The 24955-nt window shown below is 39.9% G+C and overlaps 1 long non-coding RNA gene across 2 annotated transcripts in view; it reads right to left on the bottom strand.

The window, feature by feature from the left end:
- Nucleotides 1-3429: 3429 nt before the first annotated feature.
- LOC120101634 (uncharacterized) overlaps nt 3430-24955 on the bottom strand; it is a 29277-nt gene continuing 7751 nt past the window's right edge. Inside the window, exons 3-5 of one of the 2 annotated variants that reach the window (XR_005502376.2) lie at nt 12510-12783; nt 10766-10890; nt 3430-3631 (exon numbers count right to left, since the gene is read on the bottom strand). This is a non-coding gene — a long non-coding RNA (uncharacterized LOC120101634). The remainder of the gene's footprint in view (nt 3632-10765; nt 10891-12509; nt 12784-24955) is intronic. The other variant, XR_005502375.2, reaches the window with a different exon arrangement.

Below are 24955 nucleotides of genomic sequence, written 5' to 3' on the forward strand. Positions count from 1 at the left end.
CCATGTGCCCAACACCATGCTAGGCTACTATGTTCAGCACCATGCTAGGCTACTATGTTCAGCACCGTGCTAGGCTACTATGTTCAGCACTATACTTGGCCACTGTGTCTAACACCACACTAGGCCACTGTGTTCAGCACCATGCTAGGTTACTGTGTCAACAAGAAGCTGGACATCAAGTAAGAATATGAGTTGAGTTTGATATTCAGTTTTAGCTTTTGTCTTAGTTAGGTTTTATGGCTGGGAAGAGACATCATGACCAAAGCAATTTTTATAAAGGAAAACCTTTAATTGGGGCTGGCTTAGAGTTTCAGAGGTTTAGCCCATTATCATCATGGTAGGAAGCATGGCAGCATTCAGGCAGACATGGTGTTAGAGAAGGAACTGAGAGTTCTACATCTTGATCTGCAGGCTGTAGGAGACTGTGTACCACACCAGGCATCCTGCCCCCACAGTGACACACTTCTTCCAACAATGTCATATACATCTACTCCAACAATGCTATACCTAACAAGTACTCCCCTTAGGCCTACCCATGGGCCAAGCATTCAAAGACATGAGATTCTGGGGGCCAAACCTATTCAAACTACCACAGGTTCCAAGTCATTAATGCCATCAATAAATTCTGGAAGCTATCTCTGCCTATAGAATATATATGAATGATAGTCATCAGAATCTAAGGACAACCACATTCAATCAGTAACCTATGTTCAGATCATTCTGCCCCATGTCACTTGCCATCAGAGAACAGAGGAGGAATCAGTGCCTAGAATATTCTCACAGCAAGTGATTAGCTTACCCTCTCGTTGAACTCAGACACCATCTCCTGCCCCACTCCTTGACAAGCAGCAGGCTGTGGAAACAGAGTGGTGTTTTTCCGAGATAAACAACCCTGATGGATACTCTGTGATGGAAGGCTGCCCATTTACGTCCTGCCAGCTCCCATCCCCAAAGAACTCACAGAAAGGTTGTCTGGCTTTTCCTCACTTCACCCCAAGGCATCATATTACTCAAGAAGCAATAAATGCAGCTCTTCCTTGTTTTCATGTATTCCCTAAGCTCCTTCATGGGGAGCTGTGAAATAGAGGTCAGCTCCTGACACAGCCTCAGGTCCCAGGCAGCTGAGCCCTGTTAGGTCATATGCTAAGTTTCATTTAGGAGTACTGAATCCCAGTGTGCTAGACTCAGGGTGGGGGTTGGGGGATGGAAAAGATTGACAAGCTCCCGCTCCTTCTCATATTATTTGAGAATAGAAGTAACTACAGCCAAGAAGCATGAAGCTTCTGTCAAAAATCAGTGATGATGTATTTGGGCCTACCGTTGCTGAAAGATGAGAATACAGCAAGTTGTAACAAATTCATTCTTCCAGAACGAGGTACGTACACAAAGCACCACACTTTCCACAGCCAGGGTATGAAAGGGAGACCCAGTGTTTAATGCAAAACAACAACAACCACAGCTTACGTCTACATAAACCAGGTCTCTGATAAGAAAACTAAAATGCTAAGTGCCTTCAAACCACAGCATAAATGGAGCCTATAAACATAAATATAATTGTCAACTCTTCTAAAAGTTACCTGTTGCCTGTAAACCTCATGATATATAAATCGCTCAGCCTCACTTGAAAACTGACCTAAAAGTTGAAAGAAACTCTAAAGATAAACAAAATTTCTGATCAGCACATTTGTGTGGCCACTGGAGTAGACTTGATCTGGTGCTCACACAACAGTTGATGGAGAAGTGAATGGTGTGGCTGGTGGGAATTGGCGTGGGTCAGCATGTGGCTGCATGTGCCAAACACCTATTTCTGCAGGGTGAATAGACCGTAAGTGAAGCTATCTTTTTCCAAGTCTTTGCGAGCCATAAACAATTAAGATGCAGGTTTTAACATGCTGTCTGCATTTCGCCCCTAGAGAAAGTTTTGCCTTGCTTCGTTTTGTTTGTTTGTATATCTTCCTTAGAATCTTACCAAGAAATGCTAATGATTTGCATGCAAGGTAATTACTTAAATAAGAGGACTCAGTACAACATATTTCCAAACGCCATGCCCAATGCTCTAGGGCTTGACCTGCTAGCTTTTGAAAGGTTACGCCGCCCTGAACAATTGAATACGGAACAAACATTAGAGTCACAATCCATGTCTCAGTGAGAACAGGTTTAATGTCTCAGACAATACTACCTATCATTCCATTAGGTTGTGGAGTATATTAGTCTGTGATGATTACTTTTATACACTGAATGTGTATGGCTATTATTCTTCTATTCTCTCTCTCTCTCTCTCTCTCTCTCTCTCTTTTTCTCTCTCTTCCCCCCAACCCCGTGTGTGTGTGTGTGTGTGTGTGTGTGTGTGTGTGTGTGTGTGTGTGTGTTGGGAGAAGTATTTCTGGATCAAATTAGCATCTGAATTGGTGGGTAGGTATAATCTAGTCCATTGAGAGAAATTATGAAATAGAGGGTGGAGGAAGAGAAAAGCTACCCTCTAACTCTTAGTGTTGGAACTGGTTAAGCATCTTCATCAGCTCCCTGGACATCTGGCTCTTAGGTGTTGACTGGGAATGAAAGCACACACAAGGGCACCAGCATGTAGAGAGCAGATCATGAGAATTCTTAGCATCCATAGTCACCTGAGCCAATTCCACCTAGCAAAGCTACCATAAGGAATTGTGGGCACACATCCTGTGTTCTGTTTCTCTGGAGAACTCTGATACAGAATGTGATGACAGGAGTGAGATGGTCCTCTAGCAAATACCTGAAAAGTGTACACAAAGACATGGAATGAGTACCTGAGTAAACGCTGGAAGAGTTTTTACATGTGGACTAGAGAAGGGACTGCAGAACAGATCATAGTGAGGGCTCAGAAGAGAGGAGATCTGCAGAGAACACTAGCGTTTTCTTGGGGAATACATAAATAAAATGTAGAGGTTACAGGCAGGATATAGACATTAAGCACATTTCTGATGTGGTTTCTGACAGAAATGAGAAACACGCTGTTGGGAAACAGAGAAAAAGTGACCTTGTTATAAAGCGGCAAAGAATGTGACTGAATTATGTTTGCACCCTCATATTTTCTAGAAAAGGATTTGACAGTGATTAAACCAGATCCTTAGCTGGGTAGGTGTCCCGAGGAAAGTACTGAGGGGCTTGATTGCCCCTGGCTGCTTGTAAGACGTGAGGGGATCACTAAGCCAAACAGAAGCAGAACTGCACAAACTTGGAGTTCTCAGCATGTCCACACTGTAAGAAGTGAGAAAGGATGTTTGGAGCAGGATACAACACCGAGGAAGGCTGACTCACCACTTGATAAGACAATTGGTCCAGACATGAGCTATCAACATAATCACCCATTTCAGCAGAGGCCAGGAATAAACATGGGAATTTTACCAATAGAAACTTTGCCACACAGAACTAAAGCAAACAACACGGAATGAATGAAGTCTGAAAAAGATTTTATTTCACACACAAAAAAAGTGAGTAGCAATGAGGGTGGCAATTCAGAGGCCTTCAGGTCTGCCGCTCTCATTCTTGCCACAGGCGAACGGAGTAGGGCTAGTCTCTCCACACACTGTCGAAGGTACCCAGGATTTGTGTGGCACATTCCGTATTAGCTCCTGCTACAGTTGGGCACGTACCTCTGTGCAACGAAATGGAAAAAAATAAATACAAATCTGAGGAGTTCTAAACGTCTCTCACATAGCTACTCCATGGAAGAAAACAAGATTGAGTTTGGGAAATGTGGGTATATTAAGGAAACTACAGAGATGCCTTAGGATCCTGGGATACGCCAGCCCTCATCTCGCCAGCCCTCGTCTCTAGTATCTTCACATATTCATTCATTTCCTCCCTAAGACATTCATTCATACAGACTGACAGAAACTGTGCTAGTTGTCAGTATAAAAGATATGATTAACCTAGTAAGAGCACCAGTGGAAGGGGAAGCCCTGGGTCCTGCTAAGACTGAACCCCCAGTGAACTAGATTGTTGGGGGGAGGGCGGCAATGGGGGGAGGGTGGGGAGGGGAACACCAATAAAGAAGGGGAGGGGGGAGGGGATGTTTGCCCGGAAACCGGGAAAGGGAATAACACTCAAAATGTATATAAGAAATACTCAAGTTAATAAAAAAAAAAGATATGATTAAAACCGAGCCTAGTCTCCAGGGACTAAGCCACTACCTAAAGACTATACATGGACTTATCCTGGACTCTGATCTCATAGCTAGCAATGAATATCCTAGTAAGATCACCAGTGGAAGGGGAAGCCCTTGGTCCTGCTAAGACTGAACCCCCAGTGAACGTGATTGTTGGGGGGAGGGCGGCAATAGGGGGAGGATGAGGAGGGGAACACCCATAAAGAAGGGGAGGGAGAGGGATTAGGGGGATGTTTGCCCAAAACCGGGAAAGGTAATAACATTCGAAATGTAAATAAGAAATACTCAAGTTAATAAAAAAAAAAGAGCCTAGTCGTGAGAAAGTCTATATATCTAGCATGCAAATAAACACATGTGTAAATATCACTATAGCAAAATTTCACTGAAAAACTAGGTAGAAAAGAAATGTGTATTTTTTTCTTTTTTTTAACATTTGGACTTTTTTATTTACATTTCAAATGTTATTCCCTTTCATGGTTTCTCGTCCATAAACTCTCTATCCCATCCCCCACCCCCTTCTTCTAGGAGAGTGTTCCCCCTCTGCAACAACCAACTGCTTCCCACCTCCCCACCCTGACATCCCCCTACAATGGGAGTCCAGTCTTGGCAAGACCAAAGGCTTCTCCTCCCATTGATGCCCAACAAGGCCATCCTCTGCTACATATGCAGCTGGAGCCATGGGTCTGTCCATGTGTACTCTGGTTTGTCCATGTGTACTCTTTGGATGGTGGTTTAGTCCTGGGAGCTCTGGCTGGTTGGTGTTGTTGTTCTTATGGGGTTGCAAACCTCTTCAACTCCACCAATCCTTTCTCTAAACCTCAAATGAGGACCTCATTCTCAGTTCAATGGTTGGCTGTGAGCATCTTTCTCTGTATTTACCATGCTCTGGCAGAGCCTCTCAGGAGACAGCTCTATCAGGTTCCTGTCAGCATGCACTTCTTGGCATCAGTAATATTATCTGAGTTTGGTAGCTATATGTATATGGGCTGGATCCCCAGGTGGAGCAGGCTCTGAATGGCCATTCCTTCAGTCTCAGTTCCAAACTTTATCTCCATATCTCCTCCTAAGAATATATTTATACCCCCTTTTAAGAAGGATTGAAGCATCCACACTTTGGTTGTTCTTCTTGAGCTTCATGTGGTCTGTGGATTGTATCTGAGCTCTTGAGCTAATATCCACATATCAGTGAGTGCCTATCATGTGTGGTGTTTTTTTGTGATTGGGTTACCTCAAGATGATATTTTCTAGTTCCATCCATTTTGCCTATGAATTTCATGAAGTCATTATTTTTAATAGCTGAGTAATACTCCATTGTGTAGATGTACCACATTTCCTGTATCCATTCCTCTGTTAATGAAGTCTGGGTTCTTTCCAGCTTCTGACTATTATAAATAAGACTGCTATGAACATAGTGGAGCATGTGTCCTTGTTATATGTTGGGGCATCTTTTTGGTATATGCCTAGGAGTATATAGCTGGGTCCTCAGGTAGTACTATGTCCAATTTTCTGAAGAACCTCCAGACTGATTTCCAGAGTGGTTGTACCAGCTTGCGATCCCACCAACAATGGAGGAGTGTTCCTCTTTCTCCACATCCTCACCAGCACCTGTTGTCACCTGAGTTTTTGATCTTAGCCATACTGAATGGTGTGAGGTGGAGTCTCGGGGTTGTTTTGATTTGCATTTCCCTGATGACTAAGGATGCTGAACATTTCTTTAGGTGCTTCTCAGCCATTTGATATTCTTCAGTTAAGAATTCTTTGTTTAGCTGTGTATCCCAGCTAAACATGAAGCGGTATTGAATTTTGTCAAATGCTTTCTCAGCATCTAATGAGATGATCATGTGGGTTTTTCTTTGAGTTTGTTTATATAGTGGATTACATTGGCGGATTCCCACATATTGACCCATGCCTGCATTCCTGGGATGAAGCCTACTTCATCATGATGGATGATCATTCTGATGTGTTCTTAGATTTGGTTTGGTAGAATTTTATTGAGTCATTTTGCATCAATATTCATAAGGGAAATTGGTCTGAAGTTTCCTTTCTTTGTTGGGTATTTATGTGGTTTAGGTATAACTGTAATTGTGGCTTCATAGAAAGAATTGGGTAGTGTTTCTTCTGTTTCTATTTTGTGGAATAATTTGGACAGTATTGCTATGAGGTCTTCTATGAAGGTGTGATAGAATTCTGCAGTAAAGCCATCTGGTTCTCAGCTTTTTTTGGGGGGGGGTTAATGATTGCTTCTATTTCTTTAGATATTCTGGGACTGTTTAGATGGTTTATCTGATCCTGATTTAACTTTTGTACCTGATATCTGTCTAAGAAATTGTCCATTTTATCTAGATTTTTCAGATTTGTTGACTATAGGCCTTTGTAGTAGGATCTGATCATTCTTTTAATTGCCTCCGTTTCTGTTCTTATGTCTCCATTTTCATTTCTGATTTTGTTAATTTAGATGCACTCTCTGTGCCCTCTGATTAGTCTGACTAAGGGTTTATCTATCTTGTTAATTTTCTCAAATAAGCACCTCCTGGTTTTGTTGATTCTTTATATGGTTCTTTTTGTTTCTACTTAGTTGATTTCAGCCCTGAGTTTGATTATTTCCTGCCATGTACTCTTCTTAGGTATATGCTTCTTTTTTTTCCTAGAGCTTTTAGGTGTACCGTCAAGCTGCTAGTGTATGCTCTCTCCAGTTTCTTTCTTCAGGCACTCAGAGCTATGAGTTTTCCTCTTAGCACTGCTTTCATTGTGTCCCATAAGTTTGGGTGTGCTGTGCCTTCATTTTCATTAAGTTCTAAAATGTCTTTAATTTCTTTCTTTATTTCTTCCTTGACCAAGTTATCATTGAGTAGAACATTGTTCAATTACCATGTGTATGTGATAGGTGGTCTGATAGAATGCAGGGGATTATTTCAATCTTCTTGTATCTGTTGAGACCTGTTTTCTGACTGATTGTATGGTCAATTTTGAGCTGCTGAGAGGAAGGTATATTCTTTTGATTTGGGATAAAATGTTCTATAAATATCTGTTATATCCATTTGGTTCATATCGTCTGTTTGTTTCTCTGTTTTTCTGTTTAGTTTCTGTCTCCATGATCTGTCCATTGCTGAGAGTGGGTTGTAGAAGTCTCCACTATTATTGTGTGAGGTGCAATGTGTGCTTTGAGCTTTAGTAAGGTTTCATTTATGTATGTAGGTGCCCCTGCATTTGGAGAATAGATATTTAGGATTGAGAGTTCATCTTGGTGGATTTTTCCTTTGATGGATATGAAGTGTACTTCCTTATCTTTTTTGATAACTTTTGGTTAAAAGTTGATTTTATTAGATATTCGAATGGCTAGTCCAGATTGTTTCTTGGGACCCTTTGCTTGGAAAATTGTTTTTCAACCTTTTACTCTGAGGTAGTTTCTGGCTTTGTCTCTGAGGTGTGTTTCCTGTATGCAGCAAAATGCTGGATCCTCTTCACATAGCCAGTCTGTTAGTCTATGTCTTTTTACTAGGGAATTGAGTCCATTGATGTTAAGAGATATTAAGGACCAGTGATTGTTGTTTCTTGTTATTTTTGTTGTTAGAGGTGGGATTATTTTTGTGTGTCTCTCTTCTTTTGGGTTTAGTGCAAGAAGATTACTTCTTGCTTTTTCTAGGGTGTAGTCTCCCTCCTTATGTTGGAGTTTTCCATCTAAAATCCTTTGTAGTGCTGGATTTGTAGAAAGATATTGTGTAAATTTGGTTTTGTCATGGAATATTTTGGTTTCTCCATCTATGTTAATTGAGAGTTTTGCTGGGTATAGTAGCCTGGAGTGGCATTTGTGTTGTCTTAGGGTCTGAATGACATCTTCCCAGGATCTTCCGGCTTTCATTTTCTCTGGTGAGAAGTCTGGTGTAATTCTGATAAATCTTCCTTTATATGTTACTTGACTTTTTCCCTTACTGCTTTTAATGTTCTTTCTTTGTTTTGTGCATTTGGTGCTTTGATTAATATGTGACAGGAGGAATTTCTTTTCTGGTCCGTTCTATTTGGAGTTCTGTATGCTTCTTGTATGTTTATGGGCATCTCTTTCTTTAGGTTAGCAAAATTTTCTTCTATAATTTTGACGAAGATATTCACTGGCCCTTTAAGTTGGGAATAGTTGCTCTCTTCTATACCTATTACACTTAGGTTTGATCTTATTGTGTCTTGATTTCTTGGATGTTTGTGGTAAGTTGCTTTTTGCATTTTACATTTTCTTTAGCGGTTGTGTCGATGTTTTCTATGGAGAACATTTTATGCCCCTGAGATTCTCTCTTCTGTCTCTTCTATTCTGTTTGTGATGCTTGCGTCTATGACTCCTGATCTCTTTTCTAGGTTTTCTATCTCCAGCACTGTCTCTCTTTGTGATTTCTTTATTGTTTCTATTTCTATTTTTAGATCCTGGATGGTTTTGTTCAATTCCTTCCCCTGTTTGATTGTGTTTTCCTGTAAGGGATTTTTGTGTTTCCTCTTTAAGGGCTTCTATTTGTTTACCTGTGTTGTCCTGTATTTCTTTAAGGGAGTTATTTATGTCCTTCTTAAAGTCCTCTACCATCATCATGAGATGTGATTTTAAATCCAAATCTTGCTTTCCTGGTGTGCTGGGATATCCAGTATTTGCTTTGGTGGGAGAACTGGGCTCTGATGATGCCATGTAGTCTTGGTTTCTGTTGCTTAGGTTGCTATCCTTGCCTCTTGCCATCTGGTTGTCTCTGGTGTTAGCTGGTCTTGCTCTCTCTGACAGTGACTTGACCCTCCGGTAAACCTGTGTGTCAGCACTCCTGTAAACCAGCTTTCTTCCAGCAGGATCTGGGTACAGAAAGCTGTGTCACAGAGTCAGCTCTGGGCACAGGCAGAAACCTGAAGTATCCTGTCCCAGACTGCTCCTGTGTCCTGCGGTCTCCAAGCAGGTCCCTGGAGCAGAAGTGGTGGTCTTACTTCTGCTCTCAGGTATGTCAGAGTTCCTGGAGACTGGCTTTCATCTCTTTGTTCAGGCAGAAATTGAAAGGATCCTGTCCCTGTCTGTTCCTAGGTCAGTGTGTCCAGAGGTCTCTAGGCAGGTTCTTCTTGTACCAAGAATGTGAGCAGAAGTAGTGGTCTACCCTGAACTCTCAGGATTCTCCATACTTCTGAGAATCCAGCTCTTTCCCCATGGGATTTGAGTATAGAGAGCTGTGGTATAGAGAGCTGTGGGACCGGGTCAGCTCTGGGCGCAGGCAGAAACTGGAAGGATCTTGTCCCAGACTGTTCCTTGGTTCCTGTGTCCTGAGGGCTCCAGGTGGGTCCCTCAGAGCAGAAGTAGTGGTCTTACCTCTGTTCTCAGGTGTGTCAGAGCTCCTGGAGACTGACTTTCAGCTCTGGGCTCAGGCAGAGGCCAAAGAATGTGTTTTTCAAGTAATAGTTTTAGTAATTCTTTGAGAATGTCATACAATTCTCAAAGGTATGTCCCATAATACCTGTATTAAGAAGTGTAACTACATGTACCTATTTATACCACACTAGGGCACTACCTCTCTTGGCCTTTGTGTTTTAATCCAGACTATACCAACTTTTAAGTTTTGGGTGTATCTACATCAAGAAGGTGATGAGCCAACATAATAACCAACCTTAATGCACATGTTTTATTTGAGATGCACAATGAGGAAGAAATCCATTGGGGAATTCATGAGTTAAGTATGGCAATGGTTATAGTTTTTCTTCCTCATATGAGGTAATGTTTTCCTAGGGATATTTAGCAATATTTAACCATCAATCACCTGGTATCATACCAAAATAGCACCTGCGTTGCCACTAATCCCTCATGGTGTCATAATCACATTAGCAAGGCACTAAAACAGCACACAGCATGAGATAAGAGAAAATTGAAGAAATCTTCCCTTACATGGCTATTTAGCAGGACTGTCGTTTCACTTGTATTTAAATTGAAACCACAATTACAAAATAAAAATCCATTATTCGAGACTTGAATCAATAGGAGCTCAAATATATAATACTTTGGGGACAAAGGACTTTACTCAGAAAAAGAGATATCATTTAATGAGGTAATAATTTTCCAGGAAGATGTTAAGGCAGTGTATGAGAACCTGAAGTTCTCTCATACCCAGAGTATAACATTTGATTTTTAATTAATATCTCATGTACCTACAAGCCTTTCATGACTAGAGAAGGAAGATGAACACATGTTGGTGTTGCTGCCTGTGATGGGCACAGGAACCATACAGCTTAGGGAGATCAAGAATATAAGACAAGCTCAGTAGATTTGTTAAGCCAGTTGTCCTTTTCTCCCTTTAATTGGCTATTTGTAGCTATGTCTCTTTACTTAAATATCTTGTTAGTAATTTCACTCTCAGCTTCATCTATTAGAGTATTTTAAATCTTGTAACATAAAATGAATTTATGAAATTGTCCATGTCTTTTAACATGCTCAATTAAAATATAAATAAAATATATAGCTTTTAATATGCTCAATTAAAATATAAAATGTATCGTGTCATGTTCAATTAAAATCTAAGTTATGTATTGATAACAGTGCGGAGTTCGTGACAGATCCTCCCTGACCAGGAAAAGATTTATTTTGGTGTGTGGTGTCAAGGGGATTTTGGTTCTTCATACCTAAAAATGCATGTAGCAGTGGGTCTGTTGTGGCAAGTGGAAGATGAGGAATACACCTTCTGACTGCATCCGGGTAACGCTCCAAACTGAATGAGAGTCCTTGTAAATGTCCTAGAATAAAACATCTATTCAAGAGAAAGAGTGCAGAAGGTAGTTGCTAGTGACCAGAACGTTAGAGTGCGGCAGAGCCAAGAATCTTGTACAGGCCTATGTTACAAGCTGAATGTGAAGAATGCAGATGACAAGAGGCACACATTCTTCAGGGACTAAAATGCCTTTATTCTGTGTGGCTGCATAAAAGGAAATCTATGTAGGAGCAGTGTCCCCAGCAGGTGACTCAGCAGTCCTGGCAGCCCCCGTGAGATAGAATGGAGAAGAGCAGCGCCTTTCAGATAGATCGCAATCACTTTGTCTCAAATAACCTCTCCCTGCTTCTTGGCTGAGCTTCCAAAACTTGTGTGGGTGTTTCTAGGACTGAAGCCAAAATCCTGCTGCTAGCAAGGTAGCCCCAGGCAGATCCCCACCCCAGCCTTGTCACTTTCCTATGTTAAATTGTATTTTTCAACAAGAGAGTGTCTGGTTATCAGTATCAGATGCAGACTTCCTTGCCTTCCTGTACAGATCCTCTATTAGCTGACAGATCCCTCAGCCTTGTTTATTTTTTGAAGCTGGGGGACTTCAGAATGAGAAAGCAGGTTGTGTCTTTCAATGTGAAATGGCGTCTGGCTTGAGATGAACAGCTTAATATTCCTCTGAAATTAATGGGTGTACTGCTTAGTTTTTGTAAGTCTGAGACAAACTGGTGTCATCTGGGAAAAGGGGGCCTCAGTTGAGAAAATGCCTCTATCAGACTGGCCAGTAGGCAGTCTTGGTTAAGGATTGATGTTGAAGGAGTGGGCAACCTATTGTGGCATTTCTGGACAGGTGGTACTGGGTTGTATTGAGTGAGCTGCAAGATTCATGGAGAGCAAGTCCATGAATGGAGTCCCTCCATGGCCTCTACAACAGGCCTGCTTCCAGGATTCTGCCCTTACCTACCTTTATTTTCCTGAGTGATGGACTGGGACATGAAAGTATAAGACTTCCTTTCCTCCTCAAGATGCTTTTGGTCATGATATTTATCCCAATAGAAAACAAATTAGGACAATGAGTAAGGCAGGGAATGGAATAGACACCTGCCCAGCTGCTTGCTCTGGATGGGATTTGGGGGAACTCAGAAAAGTCTCATTTTATGACAGGCAACATTAGTGTGATTTGCAATTTACAAAGTGATTCTGAGAAGTCAATGAGATGAACTCTTTGGAAATGAAGAAGAGCAGTAAAGCTCTTAATGGGCATGCATTCTCATTATTTCCTTCTGTATGTGTCTCTAATTCCGTGTAACTCTCACCACAGTCTGCTTTGACCATAGAAAGTAACTAAGACGTTCTTTCTTCCCAGAAACAGAAAGCTACATGAAGCTATTTTCATCATTCGCCTCCCAGAGAACAAAGCCTCGGATTTCACATATTCTTCAGTCAATGACTGTTGGGGTGAGCTGATGGTCTGATGTGATAACAGGCGCTTATTGTAGTTTGTAGACACACACACACACACACACACACACACACACACACACACACACACACCCCTCTGAAAGGAAAATAACTTGATTCCTTCTTGGATGTAAACATTTTTCTAGATTATCACATTGCATAGCAGCCTTCATACACAACTTGTGCTCCCAAATAACCGCGTTATTTACCTTAATACGTGCTCTTCTCTGCTCCCAGTGTCGTCTGCTCGCAGTATCTGAGGTCCTTCCTTGTTCGTCTTCCTTAAAGCTAGTGTGGTGGCTGTTTCTTCCCTCCAATGAAGCCAGATGGACCTGGAACTTCCCCTTTTGAATGTAACTTACCACCTAGCTGACAGTTCTTCACAGTACATATCTTTCCATGAATGGCTGGTGTGGTTCCTGTCTCCTGCCTGGCCCTGCCCCAGCAGGGTTAGTGCTGACTTGAGATACAGTGTTTCTTCTGCTGCAAAAGAATCCAAAGAGGCTTTTGCCTGGAGAAAGGTATGAAATATCTGCACCAATCATACATGCTGGAGAAAAATATCCATTTTCTAGCACCAGGTCATAATATTTGGCAATACTTTGACCAAGCCTCTTTGGAAATGGAGTGAGATGGGATCTTTACATTTCCTCAACTGAAGGTTCATAATTTTAGTTTGATTTTCTACACCAATTATTCACTAAGTAGAAACGGACTTATTCATACTTCATGAATATAGTTATAAGGCTCAGATATTCACTCATGCTTTAAGTGTACAAGTTGTCTTTCACAACTTTCTGAATGAAATGTGTAAGTCATCCTTACAATTCAGCCAACACTTTGCAGTTGCTTGCTCAAACAGCAACAGATCACCAACAAGCAGAGCTGGGGGGTACTGCAGAAGGGGACCATCCCCGTACACAGGTGAGGAAAGAATGATTTGTGCTTTGATAGGGGATCTTTTAGCCAAAGTTAGGATTCAGTTCAGCATGTGAGCCCTCTGGCTGTTTCACTGTTTTGTTTCAGATTGGGTACCATGTGGTCCTGGTGGACCTGGAGCTCTCTATATGCTGAGCTTGACCCTATTATAGGAATGTTTTACGTTGTGCTGGGTATAAAGCTTGGAGAGTTCTGAACACACTAGACAAGAACTGGACAACATCCTAGCTACTTATCAATCCAAATCACTATCTTATTAAACTGCCTACACCTCTTTATCACTTTATTTATTCATTCATATTTATTTAATATGTGTGTAGGTCAGAGGACGATTTATAGTCATCTGTTTGCTCTCCCCACTGTATGGATCTCAGGGATCAAACTCAGACAATCAAGCTTAGCAGCACATGTCTTTCAGTATGGAAAGACACACTGAGCCATCTTGTCTGCGCTGAGTAAGTTCAGTTTGGGACGGGGCCTTTGTTCCATTTTTCTGAGCATTTCATACACCCTCATACCTTCTCCCCCTCTGCAACTCCTCCTGTGTCTCCTTCATTTCCTCTCAAAATCACAACCTTTTACATACTTCATTACATATTACATTATAAGTATTATATAGTACATTAGAAATGGTATATTTTACTATATATTATATATTATACATTACATATTATTATATATTGTATTATACATAATATTGTTTATATCATATATTTTATGTATCATATATTACATTATACATGATATTATATATTATATAATGCATTAAATATTAAATACATTATAATTTATAAAATAGGATACAGAATATAGGATATTGGATATAATATATACTACCACATATGATAAAATATATGATATATGATGTATGATGTATAATATATAATGCATAATATGTAATATTATGATTATATAATATAATTATATATAACTATATAATATATACCATATATCATATTGCATACTATATATAATATATATTATTGTCACAGGGATGGGACATATATATGAATAAATTATATATACGGCTATATATAAATATATAATTACATTATTTGTTATATATTAATTATATACTAATATGTATTAATTATATTTTATACATTATATAATTTACTATATATAACATATGTATTATAAACTATATATATGTGGTGTGCGATGTATGATGTATGGTATATTGTATATGGTATATGGTATATGATATATGGTATTATATGTAATGTGTGATATATCGCATATAATGTTAATTATTTGATTGAATTAATGTATTATTAATAAAAAATTATAATATAGTATATATCATATATAATTACATATTGTATAATATGTAAAATGTAATATATTATACATTATATAGTATTCATAATATAGTTTATATATTTACTATATTTTACATTATGTATTATATATAAATATAATGCTATATATATTATATATAATATGTTATGAAATATATATAGCATTATACAGATTACATCATATATAGTATATATTATATGTGCAATATATATTAGCTATATAATATAATAGGTAATAACTATGTACATATATATAACCTACAGAGTATATCTAATATTGTTTCTATGTGCATGTGTTTAGGGCTGTGCACTGGGATTATGTAACCTAATATGGGCAATAACTCTGGAGAGAACTGGTTCTTCTTTCCTCTGTACCAAGTGACTGCCTGTGGCTCTTTATTTAGGAGTAGAACTCTGTAAAATATGCCCCATTCCTGTTACAGGTCAGCTGGGTACTGCCCATCAATGCAAGTCTTGTTTGGGCAACCATAATGTGCAGATTTTACGTGAGCAGGTTCTATGTCATATTTAGAAGACATTAGCTGATACTAAATATAAGAAGATTACTTTAAAACAATAAAAATTAACTATCTAATAGAAATGAAAATTAAGAATATGACTGGTGAATTATATTGCAGATCAAAAATTGCTGTGCGCACACACGTGTGCTTATGCACACACATACATAAAGAAGGCAAGTTTGGCCTTGTCGAGTTCGGTGGCTGCTGTGGAGTGCAATTGTCCCTTCGGAATTACATGCTAAACCTAATCTCTAAGGTGATGATATTACAACCCAGGGCTTGGGAAATCTTGCTCATTAAAGCTCCACACTCAAAAGATAGGATTAATTTCCTTAGAGAAAAGCCTTCAGAAGGCTCCATGCCCCATTTGACCTTTGACCTATCTACTATGCAAGTTCACCTGTCCAGTGTCTTGTGAGGAGCAAACCTTTACCCATTACCAAACATGTCAGTGTCTTCCTCTTGGGCTTCTTTCTCGGCCTGCAGAACTACCACACCAAATAAGTTTTTATCATTTATAAATTCTCTAATCTGTAAAATTTTATTGTTATAGCATAGATTGATTTCAATAGCAAAAACAATACGAAATATACAATACACTTGACAAGTGTAAAGTTATTGGTTGAGAATAATAATATAAATAATCATATTCAACATAAAATATGGAATATTATATTCAGAAGCCTACAAAAAATAAGAATTCTCATATTCCAGCATCAATAAAACTTTGTCACAATTCTAGATGGTACATAAATATACATGTATGAATTTCTCAACAATGAATTCAAATCTTTAAAAATTTCAATTGCTCAGTAATGCTATAAATATAAAAATGTACACACAGATGAGCATACAGTGTTTACTATGGTGCTTGTTTATAAACCAAAGAAGACGATTCATGATGGCAACAGAAGAAAAGCAAGCTTAAGTGGTCATCAGCAGAGGGCGGGGAACACAAACCTCAGTGATTGACAGCACGGCCTGGTGCCACAGCCCCAAAGCAAGGAAAACCTTAGCAGGCATCCCACACACTTCACCAAAACCTCCCCACGTGGGAAAGTTTCCAGGAAGGTTGTTTTGTTTGTTTTTATTTTAATAATGTTAGTCTACTTTAGCATTCTGGAATGTTATGAATTTATAGAAAATGCAGTAGATGAGAGAATATTCGTCTAAATGCCAATAACACTGCTCTGATGAAAAATGGGAAGAGGACTTTTACATTTTTACTATTTACAATTCTCTAGTTATAATTTTTCATGATTTGTTACATTATTTTTTATAAAAAAAATGAATCTCTGGAAGGCATAAAATTGGACCAAATTATGCTTGCTAGATATGGTGTGGCAGTTAATTGTGCCCTGGCACTCAGCACAATGGCTTTCAGATAGCAGACATCTAGAAATATTCTCCTGAAAGGAAGATGGATGAGATAAATGAGGGTTGACATTTGAGGCAGGGAGGCAGGCAAACATGTTTTTCTTTTCTTACTACACTATAGTTGCTTACTCTTTTTAAATTTAAGAAAAGCCTATTCTCACAGTAAAAACTTACTTATCCACATACTTTAAAGAAAAATGTAATTCTTCAATCCTAGCCTTTGTGTAATATATGTAGATATATGTATGTGTGTGTGTCTGTGTGTGCCGGTATGTGCCTCTGTATGTGTGTGTGTGTGTTTGCATGTGTGAGTATATCTGTGTATGTGTTTGCATGTGTGTGTGTGTGTGTGTGTGTGTGTGTGTGTGTGTGTGTGTTCATTCTCTAGACTCCCCTTTTCCAGAATCCATGTAAATATATGCTCAGACTTTCTGGGAGACAGATCCTAAATAAACAGAAGTCCTTAGCAAATCTCTGCAGAAACAAAATTTGAGGGACAAAGAAGACTCAGAGAAAAAAAAAACATCATTCTGTGTCTATATCAGTGCAGAGAACCCAGAGAGAGCATATGGCCAGTGAGAGGCTGGGCCTGTCCAGTGTTCGCCTTTCTTTGAAGGAGGCAATTGTAATCCAAGAGGTGGAAATCAGCATAATATAGGGTGATCCTGACTTCAGTGTTTGCCCAAGTCAGGAAATAGTGAGCTGATTGTGACATCAAACTACAGAGGAAGCCAGTGAGTCACTTGTTTGTCTTGGTCAGGCACATGGCTGCAGAGATGAACTTTCTTGCCCCCATTCTCTTCAGGGCACTAGACATGGCCTTTCCTCACCTGTAAACAGAATCAGGATGTGTCCTGAAGTTCAGCCAAGTGTCTGGCCTTGGGTAAGACACATAGATGGTGAGGGAGCTTGGGAGGGAAAGGGAACAAAGGCACTGATATCTTGCTGCTGATAGATTATATCAGATACCTGTGAAGCTGATTCTATCAGTGTTCTGGTGAAGCACAGGGGAAAAGAAACAGGTACACCCCCTCAAGCATTGATCGTTCATATTGTAAGCAGCCTCAGAAGTGCAATTCAGGCTATGCCAAGAGAGAGAAGAGGAAGCAATTTCAAAGGAATGGGCCCCAAGTACAACAGAAGACCTCCCAGATGTTGGTGTTATGAAACAAAGAGGGAGAGGAAAATTTTATGACACTCGTGAGGAAGACTGAGAGCCCTGTTATGCTCCAAGTGCCCCTTTGTGTCCTGGTCTTTTTATCCACAAGATAGGTATCAATGTATTTATATATCTTAAAAATAGAAACTCCTTTTGAGTATGACTTTTCCCCAGGCATTGCCCAGCACACTTAGTAAAAAAGAAACGTGGATAATTGTAATAACAGACATTGTAGCTCTCTCCTGATTTTCTAAAATAAAAAAAATTATACTTCTAAAAGGTGGAAAAAAATTGTCATATTGAACAACAGTTTCAAGAGAAAGGACAGCAAAGCTATGTGGACAAATGCCAGTGACTTTGGCCAACGGCAAGGTGATGCCCCATTTCTGTCAGAGAATAGACCATTTGTACTATACAAGGAGAGCCAAAGACTCAATTAGAAGAAGTAACCTTGGGCATTAGTCGATGATCTGGCAGACTTTTCCTCTGGCCTGGGTGAAATGACCATGCAGTACAGTCATGGACACCAAGTGATCTCTGCTTCAACTGTACACTAGACAGAGAGGAGCATGACCTGGGGGACAGCCCACACCATACCTTTCACATTACGTATCCACTCAGCTTCATGGTACTGCTTCCTGCCACAAGTTTGAAACACAATGGCTGGGAAAGCTGGCATAGGTAAGGACTGGAGTCTGGAATCACTGAGCAATAGAAAGCCTAGAATCTGAATTTTCTGACCTTTATGGAACTAACCAAGGAATTTATCAGAGACCCACGAAGACTTGAGAAAGGCAAAGGAACAGAGAAGTTTTGCCACTAAAGAAGTGTGGGGATGTACTGAAAAATAGTCTGGGGAGCCAAGGTCCTGATTTCTGTCTGCATTCCAGAACTGGCTACCAGTTATCCCTAGGGGTATGAGTCAAAGGCTACTGGGACTTCCTGACTTGGAAAACATTCCACTGTGCAAAGAGTAGAATGGGGAAACCCAGCTCCTGGACTTGAAGGAGCACATTGATCAGAGCCACAGAGGACACTGGTCAGGAGAAATACAGTTTCTTTGTGCTCAGTGCTTTGGGACAGATATTCTAGCATATTGATATGAACTCAATGACAGGTGGCAACAATTCATTTCTTTGTTCTTGATCAAACTCTAGCCAGGCTCTCGAACTTTCTTCTCAACTACACTTCAGTCCTACCTTTATAAAAGCTATGAACACTGAACCTTATGGGGTTTGGGGGACTGAAATGAATGTCTTAGAGCTGGGTACTCAGTTATTTCATCCTCAATACTATGTGCAGGCATGGGTCTCTATATTTACCACTGTTCACTGGACAGAAAAGGCTTCTCTGATTAAGGCTAGGAGTATAATTTTCTGGAGGTATAAACAAGAAATATTCAAATGGTGGCTTGATGCTATGTCAATAGTATGCAGTATGTCTCTTAGGTCTGTGATCTCCTCTGTCACATGTGTTTGTTTGTTTGCTTGTTTTTACCAGCTGTCTAGTACCACAGTACTGTTAGACATGAATTCTTCCCTGCAGAGTAGGTCTTGAATTCAATAAGAGAATAGTCCATTATACCCATAACAATCAAGCCACCATTGCCCAATCTTCTCTGGCAAATTGGTCTTGTAGATCTTAGGAGTCAGAGCTGGATAAGATCATCGATTCATTTTGTGCCAAGTCTCTCCTTCAGGAGATTTTATAGCACCTTTGAGAACTATTTAAAATAGCCAGGAGGGAGACAGTTTCCAACTCAGTTCTAGCATTATTTATCAATATATCCAGAGTATGTGATATCTTCAACAATAAGGTATTATCATCTAGTTCTGATGGGTAACCAAGATGAATAGGAAGAGTCTATATTGTTTTGGGGTATCTCTTGAATCTCAACTGGCAAGGGAGTCTCTTACCTCCATCACTGGGGCTTTTGTTTAACTCACAGCCTCTGGGAGCATTTTTTAAAGCATTCAGCACATGCATATTGGCAGTTTTCCAGATGGCCTTTTTTATAACTTCTTTATTTTGGTTAAACCTCCTCACCCATTTTCTTGAATTCCTTACCCTAATTCCCACCCAAAGCCCTCACCCCACTCTGTTACCGTGAGAAAGACACTGCTATTATAATCATGAACTTATAGCACTCGGCGGCATAAGAATGGGCCCCTAACAACAGAGGTATGGGTGGAGGAGGGGCTCGGGCCCTAGCCCTCACTGCTGAAATATTTGTTACTGACAGATTCAAGGAGAGTGGGAGCCATACATTCAATTGTATATACAATGATGGCCATACCATGTTTTAATGAATTATTTCATACAATGATCACACAGATGGACTTAGTTAAAATAAATGGACTAAATATAACACAAACCCAAAAGTTAGGAAGCTCTGATGAGGTGAGATTGTAGTGGGAGGAAGATAAGAGGCTATAGGGAGAAGAGTAACCAGAACACCCTATATACAAGTGAAACCTGTCAAACAAAATTAGTCCATTAAAAAAAAACCCTATAGGAGAGAGAGACCCAACCGCCTGGTCAGGTGGGCACTCCTGAGGCTGCAGAGCGGAAGAGACCACCAACACTGCTCACCCCTGCCCACATCCCTGGCCCAAGAGGAAACTGTATAAGGCCTCTGGGTTCCCGTGGGGGAGGGCCCAGGAGCAGCAGGACACCTGCCAGAGACACCGCCAGACCCTGAAGGAAACAGACCGGATAAACAGTTCTCTGCACCCAAATCCCGTGGGAGGGAGAGCTAAACCTTCAGAGAGGCAGACAAGCCTGGGAAACCAGAAGAGACTGCTCCCTGCACACACATCTCAGACGCCAGAGGAAAAAGCCAAAGACCATCTGGAACCCTGGTGCACTGAAGCTCCCGGAAGGGGCGGCACAGGTCTTCCTGGTTGCTGCCGCTGCAGAGAGCCCCTGGGCAGCACCCCACGAGCGAACCTGAGCCTCGGGACCACAGGTAAGACCAAATTTTCTGCTGCAAGAAAGCTGCCTGGTGAACTCAAGACACAGGCCCACAGGAACAGCTGAAGACCTGTAGAGAGGAAAAACTACACGCCCGAAAGCAGAACACTCTGTCCCCATAACTGACTGAAAGAGAGGAAAACAGGTCTACAGCACTCCTGACACACAGGCTTATAGGACAGTCTAGCCACTGTCAGAAATAGCAGAACAAAGTAACACTAGAGATAATCTGGTGGCGAGAGGCAAGCGCAGGAACCCAAGCAACAGAAACCAAGACTACATGCCATCATCGGAGCCCAATTCTCCCACCAAAACAAACATGGAATATCCAAACACACCAGAAAAGCAAGATCTAGTTTCAAAATCATATTTGATCATGATGCTGGAGGACTTAAAGAAAGACATGAACACACTTAGGGAAGCACAGGAAAACATTAATAAACAAGTAAAAGCCTACAGAGAGGAATCGCAAAAATCCCTGAAAGAATTCCAGGAAAACACAATCAAACAGTTGAAGGAATTAAAAATGGAAATAGAAGCAATCAAGAAAGAACACATGGAAACAACCCTGGATATAGAAAACCAAAAGAAGAGACAAGGAGCTGTAGATACAAGCTTCACCAACAGAATACAAGAGATGGAAGAGAGAATCTCAGGAGCAGAAGATTCCATAGAAATCATTGACTCAACTGTCAAAGATAATGTAAAGCGGAAAAAGCTACTGGTCCAAAACATACAGGAAATCCAGGACTCAATGAGAAGATCAAACCTAAGGATAATAGGTATAGAAGAGAGTGAAGACTACCAGCTCAAAGGACCAGTAAATATCTGCAACAAAATCATAGAAGAAAACTTCCCTAACCTAAAAAAACAGATACCCATAGACATACAAGAAGCCTACAGAACTCCAAACAGATTGGACCAGAAAAGAAACACCTCCCGTCACATAATTGTCAAAACACCAAACGCACAAAATAAAGAAAGAATATTAAAAGCAGTAAGGGAAAAAGGTCAAGTAATATATAAAGGGAGACCTATCAGAATCACACCAGACTTCTCGCCAGAAACTATGAAGGCCAGAAGATCCTGGACTGATGTCATACAGACCCTAAGAGAACACAAATGCCAGCCCAGGTTACTGTATCCAGCAAAACTCTCAATTAACATTGATGGAGAAACCAAGATATTCCATGACAAAACCAAATTTACACAATATCTTTCTACAAATCCAGCACTACAAATGATAATAAATGGTAAAGCCCAACATAAGGAGGCAAGCTATACCCTAGAAGAAGCAAGAAACTAATCATCTTCGCAACAAAACAAAGAGAATAAAAGCACACAAACATAACCTCACATCCAAACATGAATATAACGGGAAGCAATAATCACTATTCCTTAATATCTCTCAATATCAATGGCCTCAACTCCCGAATAAAAGACATAGATTAACAAACTGGATACGCAACGAGGACCCTGCATTCTGCTGCCTACAGGAAACACACCTCAGAGACAAAGACAGACACTACCTCAGAGTGAAAGGCTGGAAAACAACTTTCCAAGCAAATGGTCAGAAGAAGCAAGCTGGAGTAGCCATTCTAATATCAAATAAAATCAATTTCCAACTAAAAGTCATCAAAAAAGATAAGGAAGGACACTTCATATTCATCAAAGGAAAAATCCACCAAGATGAACTCTCAATCCTAAATATCTATGCCCCAAATACAAGGGCACCTACATACGTAAAAGAAACCTTACTAAAGCTCAAAACACACATTGCACCTCACACAATAATAGTGGGAGATTTCAACACCCCACTCTCATCAATGGACAGATCATGGAAACAGAAATTAAACAGTGATGTCGACAGACTAAGAGAAGTCATGAGCCAAATGGACTTAACGGATATTTATAGAACATTCTATCCTAAAGCAAAAGGATATACCTTCTCAGCTCCTCATGGTACTTTCTCCAAAATTGACCATATAATTGGTCAAAAAACGGGCCTCAACAGGTACAGAAAGATAGAAATAATCCCATGCGTGCTATCGGACCACCACGGCCTAAAACTGGTCTTCAATAACAATAAGGGAAGAATGCCCACATATACGTGGAAATTGAACAATGCTCTACTCAATGATAACCTGGTCAAGGAAGAAATAAAGAAAGAAATTAAAAACTTTTTAGAATTTAATGAAAATGAAGATACAACATACTCAAACTTATGGGACACAATGAAAGCTGTGCTAAGAGGAAAACTCATAGCGCTGAGTGCCTGCAGAAAGAAACAGGAAAGAGCATATGTCAGCAGCTTGACAGCACACCTAAAAGCTCTAGAACAAAAAGAAGCAATTACACCCAGGAGGAGTAGAAGGCAGGAAATAATCAAACTCAGAGCTGAAATCAACCAAGTAGAAACAAAAAGGACCATAGAAAGAATCAACAGAACCAAAAGTTGGTTCTTTGAGAAAATCAACAAGATAGATAAACCCTTAGCCAGACTAACGAGAGGACACAGAGAGTGTGTCCAAATTAACAAAATCAGAAATGAAAAGGGAGACATAACTACAGATTCGGAGGAAATTCAAAAAATCATCAGATCTTACTATAAAAACCTATATTCAACAAAATTTGAAAATCTTCAGGAAATGGACAATTTCCTAGACAGATACCAGGTATCGAGGTTAAATCAGGAACAGATAAACCAGTTAAACAACCCCATAACTCCTAAGGAAATAGAAGCAGTCATTAAAGGTCTCCCAACCAAAAAGAGCCCAGGTCCAGACGGGTTTAGTGCAGAATTCTATCAAACCTTCATAGAAGACCTCATACCAATATTATCCAAACTATTCCACAAAATTGAAACAGATGGAGCCCTACCGAATTCCTTCTACGAAGCCACAATTACTCTTATACCTAAACCACACAAAGACACAACAAAGAAAGAGAACTTCAGACCAATTTCCCTTATGAATATCGACGCAAAAATACTCAATAAAATTCTGGCAAACCGAATTCAAGAGCACATCAAAACAATCATCCACCATGATCAACTAGGCTTCATCCCAGGCATGCAGGGATGGTTTAATATACGGAAAACCATCAACGTGATCCATCATATAAACAAACTGAAAGAACAGAACCACATGATCATTTCATTAGATGCTGAGAAAGCATTTGACAAAATTCAACACCCCTTCATGATAAAAGTCCTGGAAAGAATAGGAATTCAAGGCCCATACCTAAACATAGTAAAAGCCATATACAGCAAACCAGTTGCTAACATTAAACTAAATGGAGAGAAACTTGAAGCAATCCCACTAAAATCAGGGACTAGACAAGGCTGCCCACTCTCTCCCTACTTATTCAATATAGTTCTTGAAGTTCTAGCCAGAGCAATCAGACAACAAAAGGAGATCAAAGGGATACAGATCGGAAAAGAAGAGGTCAAAATATCACTATTTGCAGATGACATGATAGTATATTTAAGTGATCCCAAAAGTTCCACCAGAGAACTACTAAAGCTGATAAACAACTTCAGCAAAGTGGCTGGGTATAAAATTAACTCAAATAAATCAGTTGCCTTCCTCTATACAAAAGAGAAACAAGCCGAGAAAGAAATTAGGGAAACGACACCCTTCATAATAGACCCAAATAATATAAAGTACCTCGGTGTGACTTTAACCAAGCAAGTAAAAGATCTGTACAATAAGAACTTCAAGACACTGAGGAAAGAAATTGAAGAAGACCTCAGAAGATGGAAAGATCTCCCATGCTCATGGATTGGCAGGATTAATATAGTAAAAATGGCCATTTTACCAAAAGCGATCTACAGATTCAATGCAATCCCCATCAAAATACCAATCCAATTCTTCAAAGAGTTAGACAGAACAATTTGCAAATTCATCTGGAATAACAAAAAACCCAGGATAGCTAAAGCTATCCTCAACAATAAAAGGACTTCAGGGGGAATCACTATACCTGAACTCAAGCAGTATTACAGAGCAATAGTGATAAAAACTGCATGGTATTGGTACAGAGACAGACAGATAGACCAATGGAATAGAATTGAAGACCCAGAAATGAACCCACACACCTATGGTCACTTGATTTTTGACAAAGGAGCCAAAACCATCCAATGGAAAAAAGATAGCATTTTCAGCAAATGGTGCTGGTTCAACTGGAGGTCAACATGTAGAAGAATGCAGATCGATCCATGCTTATCACCCTGTACAAAGCTTAAGTCCAAGTGGATCAAGGACCTCCACATCAAACCAGACACACTCAAACTTATAGAAGAAAAACTAGGGAAGCATCTGGAACACATGGGCACTGGAAAAAATTTCCTGAACAAAACACCAATGGCTCATGCTCTAAGATCAAGA

The sequence above is a fragment of the Rattus norvegicus genome, chromosome 3 (genome assembly GCF_036323735.1).
Source record: "Rattus norvegicus strain BN/NHsdMcwi chromosome 3, GRCr8, whole genome shotgun sequence".
Taxonomy (NCBI): Eukaryota; Metazoa; Chordata; class Mammalia; order Rodentia; family Muridae; genus Rattus; species Rattus norvegicus.